This window comes from Siphateles boraxobius, unplaced genomic scaffold (assembly GCF_051911475.1).
Source record: "Siphateles boraxobius isolate OS27281-9 unplaced genomic scaffold, OSU_SipBor_1 9, whole genome shotgun sequence".
Lineage (NCBI taxonomy): Eukaryota > Metazoa > Chordata > Actinopteri > Cypriniformes > Leuciscidae > Siphateles > Siphateles boraxobius.
In genome coordinates this window covers 28,236,861-28,254,798 of record NW_027509219.1, presented here as the reverse complement: position 1 = coordinate 28,254,798, position 17,938 = coordinate 28,236,861, and the positions used below count along the sequence as shown (strand labels likewise).

The following is a 17,938-nucleotide window of genomic DNA, read 5'->3' as shown; positions in this document are numbered from 1 at the left end:
AGAACTTTATTATGTCTGGTCTGCCAGTATAATTTCAGTGAGCTTTTAATGTTTTACACATGCAGAGTTTGATGATTTAAGTATGTTAAATTTTTTTTGCAAAAGGCTTGAAAATGCTAGTGTAGATGGAGAGCGTTTTGAAACTAAAATAACGTTTTCAAATGTATCCGGATGAATGTAGACTTCACAGTTGAGGTGTACAGATTGCTGAGAGCCGGTAATCTAGGATACCTGGAGTTCAGTCAGGTGAGAATCTGCCAGGGCATTATGTCTGCGTGCCAAGACTGCTGTCGCTGCCAATGTGCCAGAGGAGCTATAGACATAAACACACGCTTAGAACATAGTCGTGGGAAAGAGTAGGTCAGGAAACAATTTGTTTGAACCTTTGACCCCCCTCGGCATTTAGTATGTCATTCCAGTGCTTTCCGATGTTTTATTGGCATGTGTGAGTAATGTTTCGGTTACATGTGTGTGTCTCTGGTGAGAGAACCAGTTTGTGATTTCATTGCCACTGACCCATTTTCTGCAGAATAAATGCTGATCACATACTGATTCCTCTCTCTGTTTCTCTGCCACTCTTAGGGTGGTAAAGTTTTATAATTTATGTCTTGTTATAGTTCCTTTATGGAGATTCTTTGCATGTCTTGAATGTTTTAAACGTTTGATAGTTGCTTCTGGCCCCTTTTCCCGACATTAGAGTTTGAGTTTTATTCAGATTATGTTCTGTCATCCCTGCTCTGATCAGAACAAAATCTTTAAAACGTTTCTCAGTATCCTGCTTAAACACAGGCTCTTGGCTATGTTTGGTTGGAGAGTGAATATCTGCAGACAGTCAGATCTTTGTAGCATGTAAAGCTTGCTCTTGGCTCTCTCTTAGGCCCTTGGCACTCTCTGAAAGACCAACAGCTGGGTGCAAATGTCCGTCTATATCATACAACAAAGATTAATTTAGTTTTGAGGTCAATGTTATCATAACCAAGGGTTCGTAGCTTATTTTTCTGCTGGAATCGACTAATTGGACCATCAAACCTTGGCTTACAACCAATTTTTTTTCACAAAGCCAATATTTATGGAGCACGACTCACACAAACAAGTTCTGTGCTCCTTGGCCTGGAACAAACTGGCGGAACGTCCTGTGATCTTCTCAACCGAACCCCTACATGATGGAGGTCCAAAATAGCTGTACTCTGAAGCTCTCCTTTGTCCTCTGGCATAGCTTTGGTTATCAGAAGCAACTAGCCCAGGTTTAAATCCTTGTTGAATATCTGTGGTACCAGTGCCACTAGTCTCCACTGTTTTGGGTAAACACTAAACAGTGCCACTTTATGGTCCCATATCTTGAATCATTGGGCCTGAAGCATTGTTGTTTCTTTATTTTAAGACTAACTGGACATAGGCATCGGTTTGCCCTGGGAATTTTCAATAGTCATTTGTCACATGATGTCTGAGGCATCAATGCCAAGTTTACTGGAAAAGTGGGCAATGTTCTCTTTTCATGTTTTAAAACCCTCTTACTCACTTCCTTTAGAAGAATAATTTTAGCCACCCTCATATTGTTCCAAATCTGAATGCTGTCATGTTTCCATGGAACACAAATGGAGATTTTTTTTTAAGGAATCTTCTTACTCAAAAGAGCGTCTGTAAAATTTAGAAAATTGTATTTATTTTACTTTTAAAGTATTTTCCCGCTGAACCTTTTCCCCTGATGGTCTGTGGACCCCAGTTTGTAAACCTGCATTTTAAAATAGAGATACCAAGAAACTAGCATAAACGCCCATCCTGTACCACTACATTTATCCACTTTTTTTAAAGGATTTTTTTAGGATTATAGGAGCTACTTGGGAGAATGTGTCATAAATGTCTTAAATTCTGCAATAATCCATCATATTATAGCTCTGTTACCTAACCTGAAGAATTAAGAGGACTTCAAAACAAGCCACCTCAGAGGATGCCATCCCTGCATATTTCTTTAATAATTCATAAACTCAACACCTAAGAATTTCGAATTAATTGTTTGCAGCACTTGAATGGAAACTGAATTCAGGTTTTTCACAGGCAAGCTCGATGGAAATTGGCCTGAAACTGTGTGTTGAGGGTAACAAAGTTCATTCTTCAGCTTCAGCTTCTTTCACATAGGCCCCTTAGTCTCCTGACAAATCACACAAGCCTGTTTACAGAAAGAGAGAGAAAAAACACAGGGAACCAGACTGGTCGTTTTGTCGTCTCCCACCTTTTGTTGGATGACATGCGTTGCGGTTTTTATGACCTGTTGAAATGTTTCTAAAGCCATGAGACTGTTGCTTGGAATGGTCAGAATGCCCTGGAAATGTACATTGATTCACTTGCATTGGTACGGTAGGGACAGTTTTACAGTTTATTCTCACGGGATACCATGCTGTATCAAAACAGCTTGAGATTGTTTCTTGTTGAATGAGTGAACTGTGGATTTGCATGGAAGAGAAGCAGTTTCCAGGGTAATCCAATGCAATGTATGCCTCTCCCAGCACAGTTATGCTAAGCTGAGTCTGTGCTGAAATACACAGCTCAAGTGTCTTTTGTTTTTATCTAATTATGCAAGTCAGGTAGCAACTGAAACACCTGACTGAAAGTCTTGGCTCCATGTTTTATGCTTGGATTAAACTCACACACTATTAAACAGTCTGGACAAACGTGGTGTAATGGAAGTGCCTATTATCTCAAGGAGACAAGACTACATAAAGTGTGTGCATACCAGAGTAGACAGTGCAAACAGCATGAGACAGAATGAATTTTACATAGAACACGGCACAGTAATAAGAGAGGTTAATCATTAAAATGAGGTATATGAGCAACTCTGGAAGTTAAAGCCCTTCCCTGATTGATTATGCAAGGTAAACAAGAAGGCTCTAGGAGAACATGTATATCTTGGGCTTCCCAGGTTAAATATGACAATTTATACATAATAGATCTTTTTGGTCCGGTTTTTGATCTACATGCTTTTCATCGTTAACCTGTTAACCGTTGCCAGAGCGCCGGCGCACTGAAAGTTTTTTTGTTTTGTTTAAATAGTTCAAAGTTACTATCAGATTTAAAGTTATTACCTTGACAAACTATACATCACTAAAAAGATAACAGACTCAAGTTTCAGTATTTGACCACTATTGTATTCTAAGAAACTTATAGTGACAGTTTGTCTTAATTCAGGAGTTATGTAATCAAAAAATGAGTCTATACCTTTAATATGAATTATGAGCATCAGCCGGTCTCATTCAGAAAAAAACTCATGTGAGGTCGTCATGACAGCGCTTGACGAAACAACGTCTCGCAGGGTTTTTAGCTCAAAAATGTGCAGATTTGGAGAAATATTGATAGATTCTCATAGGTTTACTTCAGATTTATATAGACAGGAATAATATTTATTGAATTTATACCCAAATGGGTCGATGTAATCATTACGAGCGCTGGATACTCTGATGTACTGTGTTTTCAATCCATACTGGCAGCCTGATGGCGCGTGTGCACCTGCAGTCCATATATGGAACACATGAAGAAGAGCCATAATCATGTGACATCCCAGGAAGCTCCTGAAACATACAAAGCTTCTAGAGATCGCTGTAACATGCAGATAAAGACGTTTTGAAGACAATAAACATGATTGCAATGATATTTGATTTGCCTGTGTTCTCGAGCCATGTCAGGTATTTTCATAATAATAGATTATATTTATAATGTAATGCTAATCGATATAGACTTTATCATTGTGCAGAATACTATAAAATAATATATTTTCTGTCCGATTTTTTTATCTGAAGCCAAAATCAGATCACAGAAGGTTATTTAAAACACTCGACTTGCGTTATAAAGTAAGTTTGGAGAACAAACATGGTTTTAAATTGTCGTGTATTGATGGTGTGCTAAGCTAACATGCTACACAGACCTCAGATGCACCTGCCACCTAGCTGTTTTTTTTATGTTTTCTAAATAGGAATGCTAACTAAAATGTTTCTTTTTTCAAGAAGGACATTTGATACAGTTTCAAATGTGAAGTGAGAACTTTGAAAAAAGAAATTAGGGATTGAAACAATGTGAATTGCCAGTCGTTAGTAATTATAAAGAAGACAAAAGAAAAACATATTTAGAGCCATAACCAGGCCGGAGAGGTGTGAATGTGTGCAGGGGAGACTGAGACTGAATGGGGCTCGTTTGCAACACAAAACAATAGACTGAATAGATGTTTAGAACATGACAATAAACATCCGTTTGCATTTTAGAGTCTAATCAAAATAAAGTCATATGAAAAACGTTCAACTAAATACAGAGTTTTAGACTTGTCATCTTCAGATTTTAAATATAACATGGTCAGACATGTGGCTTTAGCTGCAGTGCATTCATAGATTGATACAATGCCAACTTCAATATTATTTTTATGAAGATATTTCATAAAAATAAATTTATAATAACTTTACAAAACTTTGAAGCTATTTATAACTATTTTTTGATTATGAGAATAATTAATTCTACATTTACAATAAACTGCCAGGTGTCAGCTTTCAAATGAGATCATACTTCCGCTTTTAGTACAAAGGGTTCATGAACTGTATCTGTTTTAGTTTGGGTTTGCCATTTCTGGGGATTTTTCAAAAGTGGTTTTGCAGCTTAACATGTTAAATAGCATTCTGTCATCCTGTCATTCATACTCGCAAAAGGTGGGCACCAAAGATTTACTTTTGAGCAGTGGCGGGCCGTGCATTTCACACCTAGGCCTTCAGTGAATTAATAACTTTTAATAGTGTGGCAGCGCACAGACTCTTTATAATTGTTGTGAAATTGCTGTTTTTATTTTGCACCAGCGGTTGTTGTGTTAATGCGGTGAGTTTGGAAAAGGCCGGGTAGAGAGAAACGAGCGAGTGAGTTGAGCTGGTGTGTTTGTGTACAGTGGTTCTTGCGTTCCAATTATAAGTTCAGAAACGGAGCCTCCCTTGACTTGTTATTCAAGGGTTACAATAGTCCATTTCAGACGTTACAATAGTTTGAATGTTTGAAAAAAAAATTTGATCATAAATTTACAAGAAAAATTAAGAATAAAATCCTATTCACCGCGGAAAAAACGGGGGCAAAAAAAGCATTATACTCACCAAAACTACTGATTATGTTTTACACAAAATCCATCCTAATTTCTTTCCTCAAAAAGACTTAATTTACTCTGGTGTACAGGTTATCTGTATCGAATAGAGTTCCGTGACTCTGCGTTAAGCTGGATAAGGCTGAATAAGGGAGTTTTTCCTGTAGTATTGAACCTGCTGGGGGTCGAGGAGGGAAAGAATCATTCATTTGAGGGTTGAAAAACTATTAAATCTACAGGAATATATTGTAGTTTACGCAGTTCGCTACAGATGCGGTAAGCTTGCTCAGCCTCTGACTACCAGTTATAGTACGCGCTCTGACCACCCAATCAAAGGACGTGAAAATGCCGACGTTATTGTACGCCTGCTAGATGGCCCTGGTGCGGTCAAAGCGAAATCTGATTGGCTGATTAAGTCTCACTGATTATCTGATTGGTTAAAGCAACAGTTTAATTTCTATTCATTTTAAGCTACAGGCGCCCGCACTGTACATTCTGAAGGCCTCAAGGCAGATTTATTTTACCCTGGCAACACATGATGGCTGAAATATAATTGGATAAAAGCACTAAAATAAATATACAATACTGGAAGCAGCCCAATCAAGAGAAAAGCTGTGAGATTAAGAGAATGGACTATTGGGAATAATTTAATACTCATTCATGGAAAAAATATATTAAAGTGCAAGTCAGTGATTCTGATAGTGTTTAGGCCAGCAGACAAGGCCTTGCTGGCCCTGACGGCCCACCACTGCTTTTGAGATGCCTTCTTTTGGCCAAATTGTAAAGTTGCATCGCATTTATCTTTTGGGTAGAATCCAGTTCAACAATGTATTGTAACAACAACATGCTTAGAGGAAACAAATCTAAGATGGTAGATGTAGCAAGAGTAGGCTAAAAGTTCATTCAAATTGGAAAAATATCATTTAGTTCAAGTAAAAATTGAATGTAATAATCCATAATGTATGCATGTAATTTATTTTAGGTATTATTAGCTAAAGGCAGAGACTTCACATGAGTTGGTGATTTGTGTGACAAATTAAATTAGCTTAAATATTTGATTAACAAATGTATACTGCTTGAAAATTGTAGAACTTTGTCAGTGACCACTAACAAAGGGACATTCCAATTCTGTGGAAAGATGCAGAGTTCTGCGCTTATGCAAAATCTTGGAGGATCTAGGATGCCTAGAAGATGCGGGAGTAGACAGCAAGCATCTCATTAGGTGTTGGAACAAGGCCATTGCATTAAGCTGGAGGGCTGAATGTTTGCGTTTTTAGCTGTGGTATGTGTGCTTTTATCTGTGTAATCGGGGTCATTTCAGTACAGGAAGACAGACAGACGTTTGGGGGATGGGGGTCTTAATTCTTAGGCTAGCACATGATAGCACTCATGCTCTTTGTGAAATGTCTTTGTCTCTAAGACCCTCCAGAAGTTTTTAAATCACAATGATGCACTCAAACATGGCTGCTAATGATTTACAAATGACACTACAGCCCTGCACTGTAACTGAAAATTGAATCCAACTATTTTTTACATTGACATTACGTTCCATAAATACTACAACTGTCGAATCACTGAATAACGATTTTTGCATCCCTTATTTTTAAGAATTTAATTGAGGTTTAAGCCCTATATTGTACCTTTTTTTATTGTTGAATTGTGATGTTTCAAAGGTCTTATTAGAATCAAGCTGCCAGTATTTTTGATTTTGTAAGAAAAGTGCCATTTTCCATTCTTTCGTTTGCTGAGTCGGATACGTGGTTTAAAGGAGGTCACATTGAATTCACCTCAATGTTTTGCATATTATGTTTAGACACCGACTAAAATGAGTCGGGCAGGAGGCTTGAATATCCTGGAGTGCTCTTGCTTTGCTAGCAGCATGCTAGTACTAAAGCAACCTGCAGCTGAAACTGTCCAATGCAGAATAACAGGAATGCATTGCTGACATGTTTAAACATGACTACAGAAATGCATATCCCTTTCAAAGCTTCTCTGCAAGGCAATTACAGTTTATTTGACAGGTGCTAACACTGTGTGGTTGAAGGGGGTAGGGTAAATGTTGCCCTCTCTTTTGTCCCTCAAATCCAATGTAAAGAGTCAACAAGGGGCAAAAAACAAAGTCCTGCTTCAGACATCAGTGCGAATTTGGTGGTTTAACACCATTTCATGACAAGCCCAGACTTCCATGTGAAGCCCCTCACAGTCTGGCGGATCCATTCCGCTGGCTTCGACCTGGTGACTGCGGTCTGACTGTGTGGTGTTGGTGGTTATGTGGCCTGCTATATCCTGTTCTTCGACAGGAGGCATATTCATGGGATCCAGCCTATTCAAATACTATGAGTTTTACTCATGGTTGAGGTTAAAATGGGTGCTGGATGTGGCTGTGTGAATCACTTGATTTTGATTTAAGATTGACATTATCAGGGTTTTTCCGGGGTCAAAATTGGTCTTCGGTGGTGGCCGACAGACACAGTCATCCTTTCTTGCCCTCCTTTAAAAAAAAGCTGGGATTTTACCAATGGATTTCAAAGCTTTTTAAGATAAAATCCTTCTTTGCTAAAACTGATAATTATTTTGGTATATAATCATATCAATATAAAAAAAGTAGCATTAAAAAGTAATTTTAATTAATAGTCAAATTTTCTACCATATACAATTGAATAAAATTAGCACCTAGCTAATAACAATTTTCAAGGTTAAATCTTGCTTACCACTCTTATTAAAAAAATGGGGTAAGCACACTTTAAGAGGTGTTCTGAGTAAATGATATGTTTGTAACCCTTTAATAGTTAATGTTAAAGCAACACCATGGAACTTTTCCTCTTCGGTCGCCCTACTGGTTGGAAACGAAATTGTCCATTACCGCTGTCGTAAATAATTTAGTCTACCGTCGCACACACGCTCGCTGTTTATCCAGCACCGGCTTTAGAATGAACGATGTCCACAGACAAGGTAGAGTATGTTACATGAGTTCATGAAAGGATGATGTATTGCGACATCAGAAACGAAGAAAAATGAAATAATGACTATTGTAGCGCTTGACGTAAAGCAGTCGAATTTTGTAGTTCTTTTTGTGGTCGGGTTACTACCCGAACCCCGAAGTTCTGTAGTGCCAATAAAAGCGATACAGACCCCGTCAGGTTATGGCAGAAGTGCCTTTCACCCTCTTACGACTTGATGAACCACTGATAAGATTTTGGAAACATTATTTTAAGGTAAAAAATGTTACATAGTGTTGCTTTAACTAATGTAGTTAACTAGAGTTTAATAAATGGAACCTCATTGTAAAGTGTTACCGATTTGTTATACACCGATTCAGACAAGAATGTTTAAATTCATCCACTATAGCCATTATTATGGAATATGTACATATATAAATGATTTTATAAAATAATATAATTTGTGGATAATGTAATAGCGCCCTTGCGTGTTTAAACTTTCATGACGTAATCGAAACCTACTACAGCGCATGCGTGTTAAAACGTCAACTACGTATTTGATATCAATGACGTTATTGTGCTACAGGCTACAGTGAGGACAGTCTCGATTCAGACGTCTTGTGAGTTCAGTGTTGCACAGATCTGTTGTTTTAACCATTCATTAAAGTGAATTGGTTCAAAGGAGTCATTAGTTTGCGAATTGGACGTGTCATTGGTGGACGTGTCATTGGTGGACGTGTCATTGGTGGACGTGTACGTCATGCGTTGTGTGATTATCCTGGCAGTTAGAACATCGCACAAAATTTGTGTCAACATAGAAAACATTTCATCACTGGATAGGTTTTTTTGTTTATTGAAAGTGTGGTTTATGTCAGCTGAATGTGCGGAATGCTTTCCAGCGGAGATAAGGCAACGTTTTGTTTTTAGCACAATTCACACCCAGCGGTAAATAAGGAAACCAAATCTTCGAATTCTCCATGTGAATGTATCGTGTATACATTCACATACATGTATCGCGCGGCCGGGGCTCTCTCTCTGCTCATGCAAAGTGGTACTCTCATGCAGAGCCAAATGGGAGGAGCTAGAGCTTCCCCTGGCTGGATCTAGTTTATTATTTATGATTATTATTATTATTTATTTCATAAATTAATCAGATGATTTAGATTAATTCACAAATAACCCACATGTAGTAGACAAAAAATAAAGAGGGGTGCACAGATAGTAAGCTTTCACATTGCCTTTTAAGTCTACTAATTTACATAATCATATAGCAGAGGCTTTTATCCAAAGCGGCATAAAAAGTGAGGAAAACAACGAAACTATTCAACCTTATAAAGAGAAAATAATACATAGAGACAAAGTTTCAACCGTTTTTAGAAACACACACATAGTGTGAGCAATGTTCTTAAGTGTTTACGTAACGTAATGCCGTTTGTCACAGAAATGATACTGACCATGCTGAAAATAATTTATAATCATGACAAATATTAGAGAAAAATAAGGCAATATTATGTATGCCAGCATCTTGCACTTCAGAACAAACATGTCCTTCCATCACGGTTGAACTCGCACGAACATTAACAGGCTTGATAGCGCTTCAAGCTCTGGTTACTAGATCCAGCGAGGTGAAGCTAGAGCTCTAGCTCCTCCCATTTGGCTCTGCATCGAGCATGCCCCCTATCAAAAGTGCAGCAATCATCTACGTCATTCACCGATCAAATAAGGCTTTGGCCATTTTTTTATATAATGCAAGTAATTTTTGTTTGTGTCGAAATAGTATGCAGGGACCGTGGGAAGTAAACATCCCGGAGTGATGTAAACACTGTGATTCTTTCAAAATATTGCTCTGTTTGATTTGAACAATGAAAGATGGGGTGGGTGGGATATGTGGGTGTTAGTGTAGTGTTTGGCACTAACATCCCAGAAGTGACACACCGAACCTTTAAATGGAGATTAAGCGATAGTGGTGTTCTTAATCATTAAAGATTACAGGAAAAGTTTTCCATGTTGTCCATTATGTGTCCTTATCCTCATCTTCATTGAAGGAAGGAAGACATTTCTTGCCTCACCCAGCGTGCTGGAGGTTTAAGTGATTGCGGATGTTTGGAGCTCTTTTCTATTTCCTGGTGCTAACTTAAGAAGATCTGTAACAGCATCCTTTAGAATTAAGTTAAGCTTGTATGAGTAACATGCCATGGCTGACACATCTCTGTGGGATGTAGGGTGTGAAGTGCCATCTCCAAACACACTTCTTTAGCACATTCAATGTAGAGCATTCAGTTCCAAACCACATGCAATTGCAAACTTTACAACCATGGAAATGCATGCGTACTAGAGTTATATCATTCGGCAGGAAGTGTCGCAAACTTGTTAGCAATTCCATATTTCATACATTAAAATGAATAAAACATTAATGGATAGCCTATGTATTTGAATGCTATTTCTACTGCTCCCAAATATTCTCCTGTCATTGGTCAGAACAATTGTTCTCCCACCCCAGTCTCATAGCATTGGTAGAGCCCATGTTGCTATGCTGAGCTGATTGGGATTAGGGATGGGCATGATTAATCGACGATCGATTATTGATCATTAAGAATTTCGTCGATCACGTTAATTTGTTATCGATTATCATTAAACTAATGCTGCTGCGTTGCGTAGTGTGAGTGGAAAGTGAACGTGTTCCCCGGGCTGGTCAAGTTAGCGCGGAGGTACCTGTGCATCCCGGCAACGTCAGTCCCCTCAGAGCGGGTGTTTTCAGCGGCTGGACTGAAGCCTTGTTTACACTCGACGCGTCCGCACGAGCGCGAAGGTGAGCGCCTCAAAAATGACGTCATTGCGGTATTCGGTGTTTCACAGGCGAGCACGTCGAGTATAAACGCCTCGTCTGTTTGGGGAGGTGCGCGCGCAGTCTGTGGAGACTCGCGCTGCAGAGCCAGGCGAAAGTGTAAACGAGGCTTGACGGTCAGGTTGCGGTCGCGTCTGACCTCAGATCATGTCATCAACATGCTTATCTTTCTCAACAAAAATCAGTAGACTGGTGTAGAAGTTGTATGTGAGTTACTAGTTATTTTTTATGAGGCTTTGTTAAGTAGCCTAGCCGAATTGATTGTTACAGTAGGTAGGCTAATCTCTCTCACCCTCTTTCTCGACTCCGTTCTTGGATAGTTTTGAGTTACATTTTGACAAAACCTGTCAGATCCAAGTATTATTATGTTTTTGGTTAAGTTATTGTTTAACATGATTTTTTTTATTATTTATTATGTTGGAACAAACGAGGGTCTCTGTTTAAGAACGCCAACTCGCAGCTGCAGGTTCCGTTGCTTCCGATCACCGCAGCGCATATATCTTCAAGTTTAGCCTAACCGAACGTCCAGTTTTACTGCCACAAGTTGATCATCTTGTAATAAAGATTCAATCGAGGAAAAACGCGCTGTATTTTTGTATTTTCATTGCATTTTTAATTTATAAAAAGTATATAATATAAAAATAAATAATGAATTTGAATATAAAAATATTAATGATTAATCGATAGTCGATCGTTAATTCTCCCGACGATCGACTAAGAAAATTTAATCGAATGCCCATCCCTAATTGGGATGCTCAAAAAAAGGTAAAGTTTTCGTGGCACGATTGCTGTTTTTCCTGGATATTTATCTTTCTGTGCAAACTGGCGTGGAAAGCATGGGAAGAATGCACACATCACCTTTAAAGATGAATAAAAAATAAAATACTGAACAATTGTACTACAATAAAAGAATTGAATAGGAAATGTAATTATGTTTTTGCCAAAATATCTGGACAACATTTTTTTTTTAATTACTTTTCTTGATTTATTTATTTGTTATACGTAATTTTGTTTCTCCATTTCATCCTTAATGTCAAAATCAGTGGTGTTGGACAAAAGATCACATTGTCTCAACTGGCTTGTTACGGTGAGCATAGAATCACGCATTGTCCATGTTTTTTCTCTAGAGCTGTTTAGCTTTAGAGCGATGATTCTGCTGTTGTTCACTGCTCAGTGGGCAGTTTTGTAGCAAGACAGAAAATGAAGTGTCCCTCGGTGGAAAGGATAATCAGTGTCAGAACATGCGGTAATGGCCTTAAAAGTGTGTGTCAGCCTTAAGTTACAAGGCAGTGAACCAACTCCCTTTTTACTCACACATGTCTCCTCAGACTGGCATACCTTTAAAGGCCTTTAATCTTGAACACCAGACCTTAACAGAGTTTCTCCTCGGGGTACAGAGGGATTTGACCATGTTAGAAGGGTCGTAGGTGGTTTTGGGCACATGTTAGCAAGTCTTCAGAAGTAGCGAGATGAAAGAGACTGTCTGGGATGTGAGGCGCTGACAGCTACAGGAAGAGTGTGAATCAAAAGTGTTGAGAAATATGAGATCTGACTGACAGGCATATCTAGAAAATTAGTTGTAGAGTGAGTGTTTCCTACAGGAATTTCATCCTTATTCACTTCCATCACTTCAGCTTGATGACGTACTAATGCTCTGCATTCCATGTCAGGTGCTTACACACACATCTGGCTGAAATTATGGCTCGGACAGACGTACATTACATGAAGTACTCTTGTTTTTTTTGTTGGCAATTTCCTTTTGGAAACAAACCAAAACAACATGTGGCTCTGACACACAGAGAGCACAAATTATATTGCCTTGTGAGGAGGCCCTTTGAGCAAGTCCTTTTATTTTATCTACTGCTTGATGACTTTGATAAGATATAATATTGTGTACCTTGGACACACAGAAGTTACAACAAACACAGGTGATGATTTTTGTCATTCTCAAATGTGATATTAGATTTATTGAGTTCATATTCTTAAGGAATTGACTGGAGATGTTTCAGGATGTCAATCAAATCTGGATTTATTTTAGGGATGCACCGATATTCATTTTGGCCAATACAGTAACTGAAAATTCTTTATATTTGAAAGCTAAAAACTGATAAATCTAAATCCAATTTTTTATATAATATTTGAGAGCCTGATTACAAAAACAAAAGAATTACCATTAAAAGCCATGTCCCATGCACAAAATTATATCTAATGTTCTCACAATTTTATGTAGCATATATGACAGACTTGTACTGTATGTTACACCTAACTGTACTTTCCTTTTTGAAGTGATTCCAATTATATTTCAAGCAATTCTAAAACATCGTGGTGAACAGTGCACATCTTAACTGTTTTAGCTGAAGGAAAAATTCTATTATATATCGGCCAAATTTTCTTATCTGACCAATAACGCTGAAATTTAGAATGAACATACATCGACTGATACCGATATGGTGGCCGATATATCATGTATCCCCAATTTATTTACTTATTTTTAGCGAGAACTGGGCTTTAACCCCTTAAGTGTCACCTCCCCTTTTTATAATGGACATTAAAATGCACTATACAAACTTAAATGGTTGTAATTCAAGAATGCTTTGGAATATAGACCTAAGTTTGGTCTTGTTTTAAAGAAAACAATCAGCAGATTATTACTTAAGTGAAAACTCTTCAAAAAATTAAAGTATGAAAAAGTTATGGAAATTTAAATTTACAGTAAATCAAATATACTTTATTAATATTTTTTTTTATATAAAATAAATATTTTACAAAATATTTTTTACTATAAAATTACTATAAAATAAAAGCTATATATCTAACCAAGTTGTGTTCCAAATTTGAAGTTGATATCACAAAAATTGAAGTTCTCATGAGATTTTCTTTAGGCGTAGTACCAAAAATAGCCACCGGGTGCCATTGCATTCCATTGAATTTAATTGTATGCATTCTGCCATAACAAATTAATAAATTTCTATCCAAATATCACTTTTGTCACTAAAAATGGAACCTTGAGACTCAGACCTTTCTGACAATATGTGTTTTGTCAAGATTAGAAAAGGTTTTGATAAAAAATTATGAAAGATGATGCCCAAAAGGGGAGGGGCCTAATTCAAAAATACCGTTTCTATGGTAACGCAACGTCCAATTTCAAAACGGGTTTCACAGGATGAATTCTGAGTTCGTAAGCTTTCAAATGATACCTAATTTATGATAACTACTAAAATATGTGATGTAATAATAATGAAAAAATTAATATATATATATATAATATATATTACACTTTTTAGAGTTTTTAGAGGCTTTTTACTTTACTTTTTAAAATATTTTTTTTATCTTTTTTTATTGACAAATACTAGATTATGTTTTATTATGAACTTTTAGCATTAAAAACCAAAGTTTCAATTATTAAAAGTGTGTGCGTCAACTTTTTGTGACAAAGGTCAGAAACTCCTGTTATGACGTCGATTTTTTGAGGCGCACTCTTGTCATAAATTCATATATTACTGTTCCTACATAATTTGTAATAAAAATACAGCGCTAAAATATCTATTTAGGAGTGTTAGACCTTTCCAACGATATATAGTTTGTCATGATTAAATTATGATTTAATAGTAATATATTGAAGTAAAGTTAGGCGTCCCGTATACGGGACGGTGACAGTTAAGGGGTTAAGATTGACCAGTTTTCAGAAAACTTACTGAAATGTAGTTTAGCACAACCATAGGAATGTAGTTTTGCACAACCATAGAAATGACTCCAGGAATTGATTGTCCAGGAGTGACTTGAATTAAAAGCTGTGGTTACAATGGTGTTTGACTGTCGTAGGATAAGAAGTCTCTGTTTTCCTGCAAAAACTGTCTACTAAGTTGCTGTCAGTGTCAGCATGACTTTTGTATAGCTCCAGGCAAGTTTCCAATACTTGAAAATGCACTGCAGATATAATCTACATTAAGGAGAGCTACTAAATCCTAATATCCCTGAAATCCATAGCGTGGCAATCTTACCTTCCACAATAGCCCTTTTTTTCCTTCTCATTCGTCTTGTGTATTTCCAGTACTTTGAAAAGTTCCTGAGTGTATCGTCTACACAGCAGGAGAGGTTGGTGGCTAAAGTTTTGATTTAGTACTGTATGGTGGCATTTTTTGTTTGTGAAATTGGGAGTGAACTATTGCTATACATATACTGTATGTGAAGGACACAGGTTCTTCTCAGACAGGTTTGTTTTTTGAAACCTGAGCCATGTTTGTTTTGATGTTCTTGTTGGTGTCTTGTCTGTTTTTTTAGTGGGTGGGTAGCTGGATACTGAATACAAAGTCATAATTAGTACACAATTAGTAACAACTCCTGTTGTTATCATCCAGCCCCCTCCTGTACCCTGCATGGTTTGCTCAAGCTATTGTTTATGTAACAGGAAATGTAATTACAAATCAGGTTTTTTTGCAAATCTCTATATTTTTATTAGAAATGAGTTAGCTTAATTAACTAATTGGGCAAAAGTGGGCCAAAAAATCTGTTTGTTTTTTTTTGCTCATATGTGACTCGGATAAGATTTTTTTTTTATAATTGTGGGAACTGCACAAACTACATGGAATCTGATCTTTCGATTCTGATTTGGGCCACTTCCATGTGTTGTCCTAAATCATATACAAGTCTGATATTTTTCAGTGCGACATCAGGCTGAACAGTCAAATCGGAATTCATGTGACTTACTTCACTCTATATATCGACATTCATCACAATTCTGCGCTAATGTGAGTCACTCCATTCAGTTTACATGCATGTAGTTTCTATGAATATGGAAGACGGCAGAGAAGTTAGTCAGTGGAACAACAGTTATTCTCTTTCTCCTTTTCCTCATCTGCGTCTTCCTTATCGCCTGTGCGCAAATTGGTTGGCTTCCATGGCACATAACCTTATAAATGAACGTGTAAATGCTGACTTGAGTAACCTGTGTGTTTACTTCTGTATTACAGCGTGCTGCAAGCTGTCTTTAACTATCGTTCGTTTGCACATGTGGGTCAGTTCAGGATTGTGACCTGTTCACACTGGAGTTTAATATTGGCCACATTTAAGAAAAGCCAAAAAAATAAAATAGGATAGCCTAAGAATTGTAACTTTTTTTTTAGTGAGTTTCTGTTTACATCTTTTAAAGATTTCTCATGAGCTCCATTTGGAGCAAGACATGCTGGTATTCGATTAATATGTGGACTGTACATTACACAGTATTGTTATCGTGGGTACTTCAAAATACCGTGAATAATTCTAGATGCCATATCATCCCAATTAAAATTGTGCAAAAATTTTAAATTTTAAAATTAAAATGTTGCATCTTTGCTGCTTTTCAGTCAACCAGATATTGTTTAAAAATGTTCTGATCCTTTAAAATAGTTTGCTATAGTTATTCTTTTGCACTTCAATCAGTTTGAAATTTTTTTTTTTCAAAACTATATAATATCAAAAATTATATATTTGTATATATAAATAAATTATAGATAACATTATATATATAAAAATTATTGTTTTATTGTATTTCATTCTTCAGTGTTTATTTTTATTTGAAATAGTTTAAAATAATTTTTGTAATGAGATTCAATACTGTATACCATGACAAAAGCAATTATAGGGAAAATCTGGTACTGTCACAACAGAAACTTCATTTGTATTGATACTTCAGTTCATTTGAAATATCCCACAACTATTTATTTCTTAAAATGCATTTTATTATGTTTATTAATGACTTATTCAGGAAGTTATTCTAACGAGTCCCCATTTGTTGTTGTTTTCTTAAGTTATAGTTTATTCCTGAACAGTGGTTTGTGTGTGAATGCATACTGTTTAATAATAGTATTCAACATGATGCAACCACTAAATTATGCAATTAAGTTTGTTCCTTTATAATTGAGTGAAGACACTCCCTGTGCCATAGAGATGTCTTGTGCATGTGGTGACCTCTAGGCTGGTTTAACGTAGACTCACCCAGGCGTTCACAAAGACTTTCGAAAGTTCCACCTCCCACACTGACAGCTAGTTTCAGCACTGCTTATTGTTATGTTGACTGGCACTGCAGTGATAATTGTGGCCTAATTGCTGCATTTCTTTAGTAAAAAAACAACAAACAGAGTAATTTTTTATTGTTTATTTAACATATTTTACATTTTATATGCTTGCTTGTTGTTACATTGAGCTGTGTGCATATGTAATCTGTCTGAGCAGTGCTCTTCTCTGTAGTTCTCCTTAGGGAGACAGGAAATGTCACTCTGGCTTGGCCTCAGCGATGACCTCACCGACTCGGGTCCAGATGGTGTACAGGTCATCCACGCTCTGTTATTGGCTACTTTTGTTGCCAATGAAATGTTTTAGGTCTGAAAAATATAGCCTCCCCAATTTCCCTTCTGTTGCCACAGTCCTGTACGCCAACAATTACTCATCACTGCAGTAATGAAGGAGCTGAATGTTCTATTTCTGAATTACCATACTTGCTCCTCACAAAGCTGGATCGGGCATTTAATGGTCTCTAGGTCAGCTATGTCATTTGATTAGTGACTATAATTAGTTTTCTGTGAGTAAATCTGATTTATGGGCTTTACAGGAGACATCCTCTATCTCTTTAAAATGTATAATCCGGTATTCACCATCTCCTTAAAGCATGCTTTTGCTAATATAAGAATTGCTTTTGTATTAAGATCTAGTGATCTTTCTTTACAGTCCTGAATTTTGACATTTAATCAAAATAAGAGTTTTGTGACTTTGTTCTGTGCGTGTTCATTTTATTTATATGCTACTGTACTACAGATATATGCATTTACATTCTTTCTCTCCTGGGAAAGCTGAACACAAATATTGTTGTCTTGCGTTGAATTTTTTTAATAGACAATCCTTTCGATATACCCTTCTCAAACTCCCTGTTACAAAAGGAATAGCGTAAAACTGCACTCATCAAGCCACTTCATGGGGTCTGGTTATACTCTGACACATCTGGTCTGTAAAATGATCTTATTCAATAATCATACAATGATGTCCAGTTTGTTCTGTACGTATTGGTTAGAGGTTATGTTG

At 36.9% G+C, this 17,938-nt stretch overlaps 1 protein-coding gene and 1 long non-coding RNA gene across 5 annotated transcripts in view; both read left to right on the top strand.

Moving 5' to 3' along the window:
• fnbp1l (formin binding protein 1-like) overlaps window positions 1–17,938 on the top strand; it is a 54,975-nt gene that overhangs the window by 5,300 nt on the left and 31,737 nt on the right. The gene's annotated exons all lie outside the window — the stretch shown is intronic.
• LOC143732971 (uncharacterized) lies at window positions 4,733–5,054 on the top strand. The gene is made up of 2 exons (XR_013201226.1): window positions 4,733–4,837; window positions 4,997–5,054. It is a non-coding gene; the product is annotated as an uncharacterized LOC143732971 (long non-coding RNA).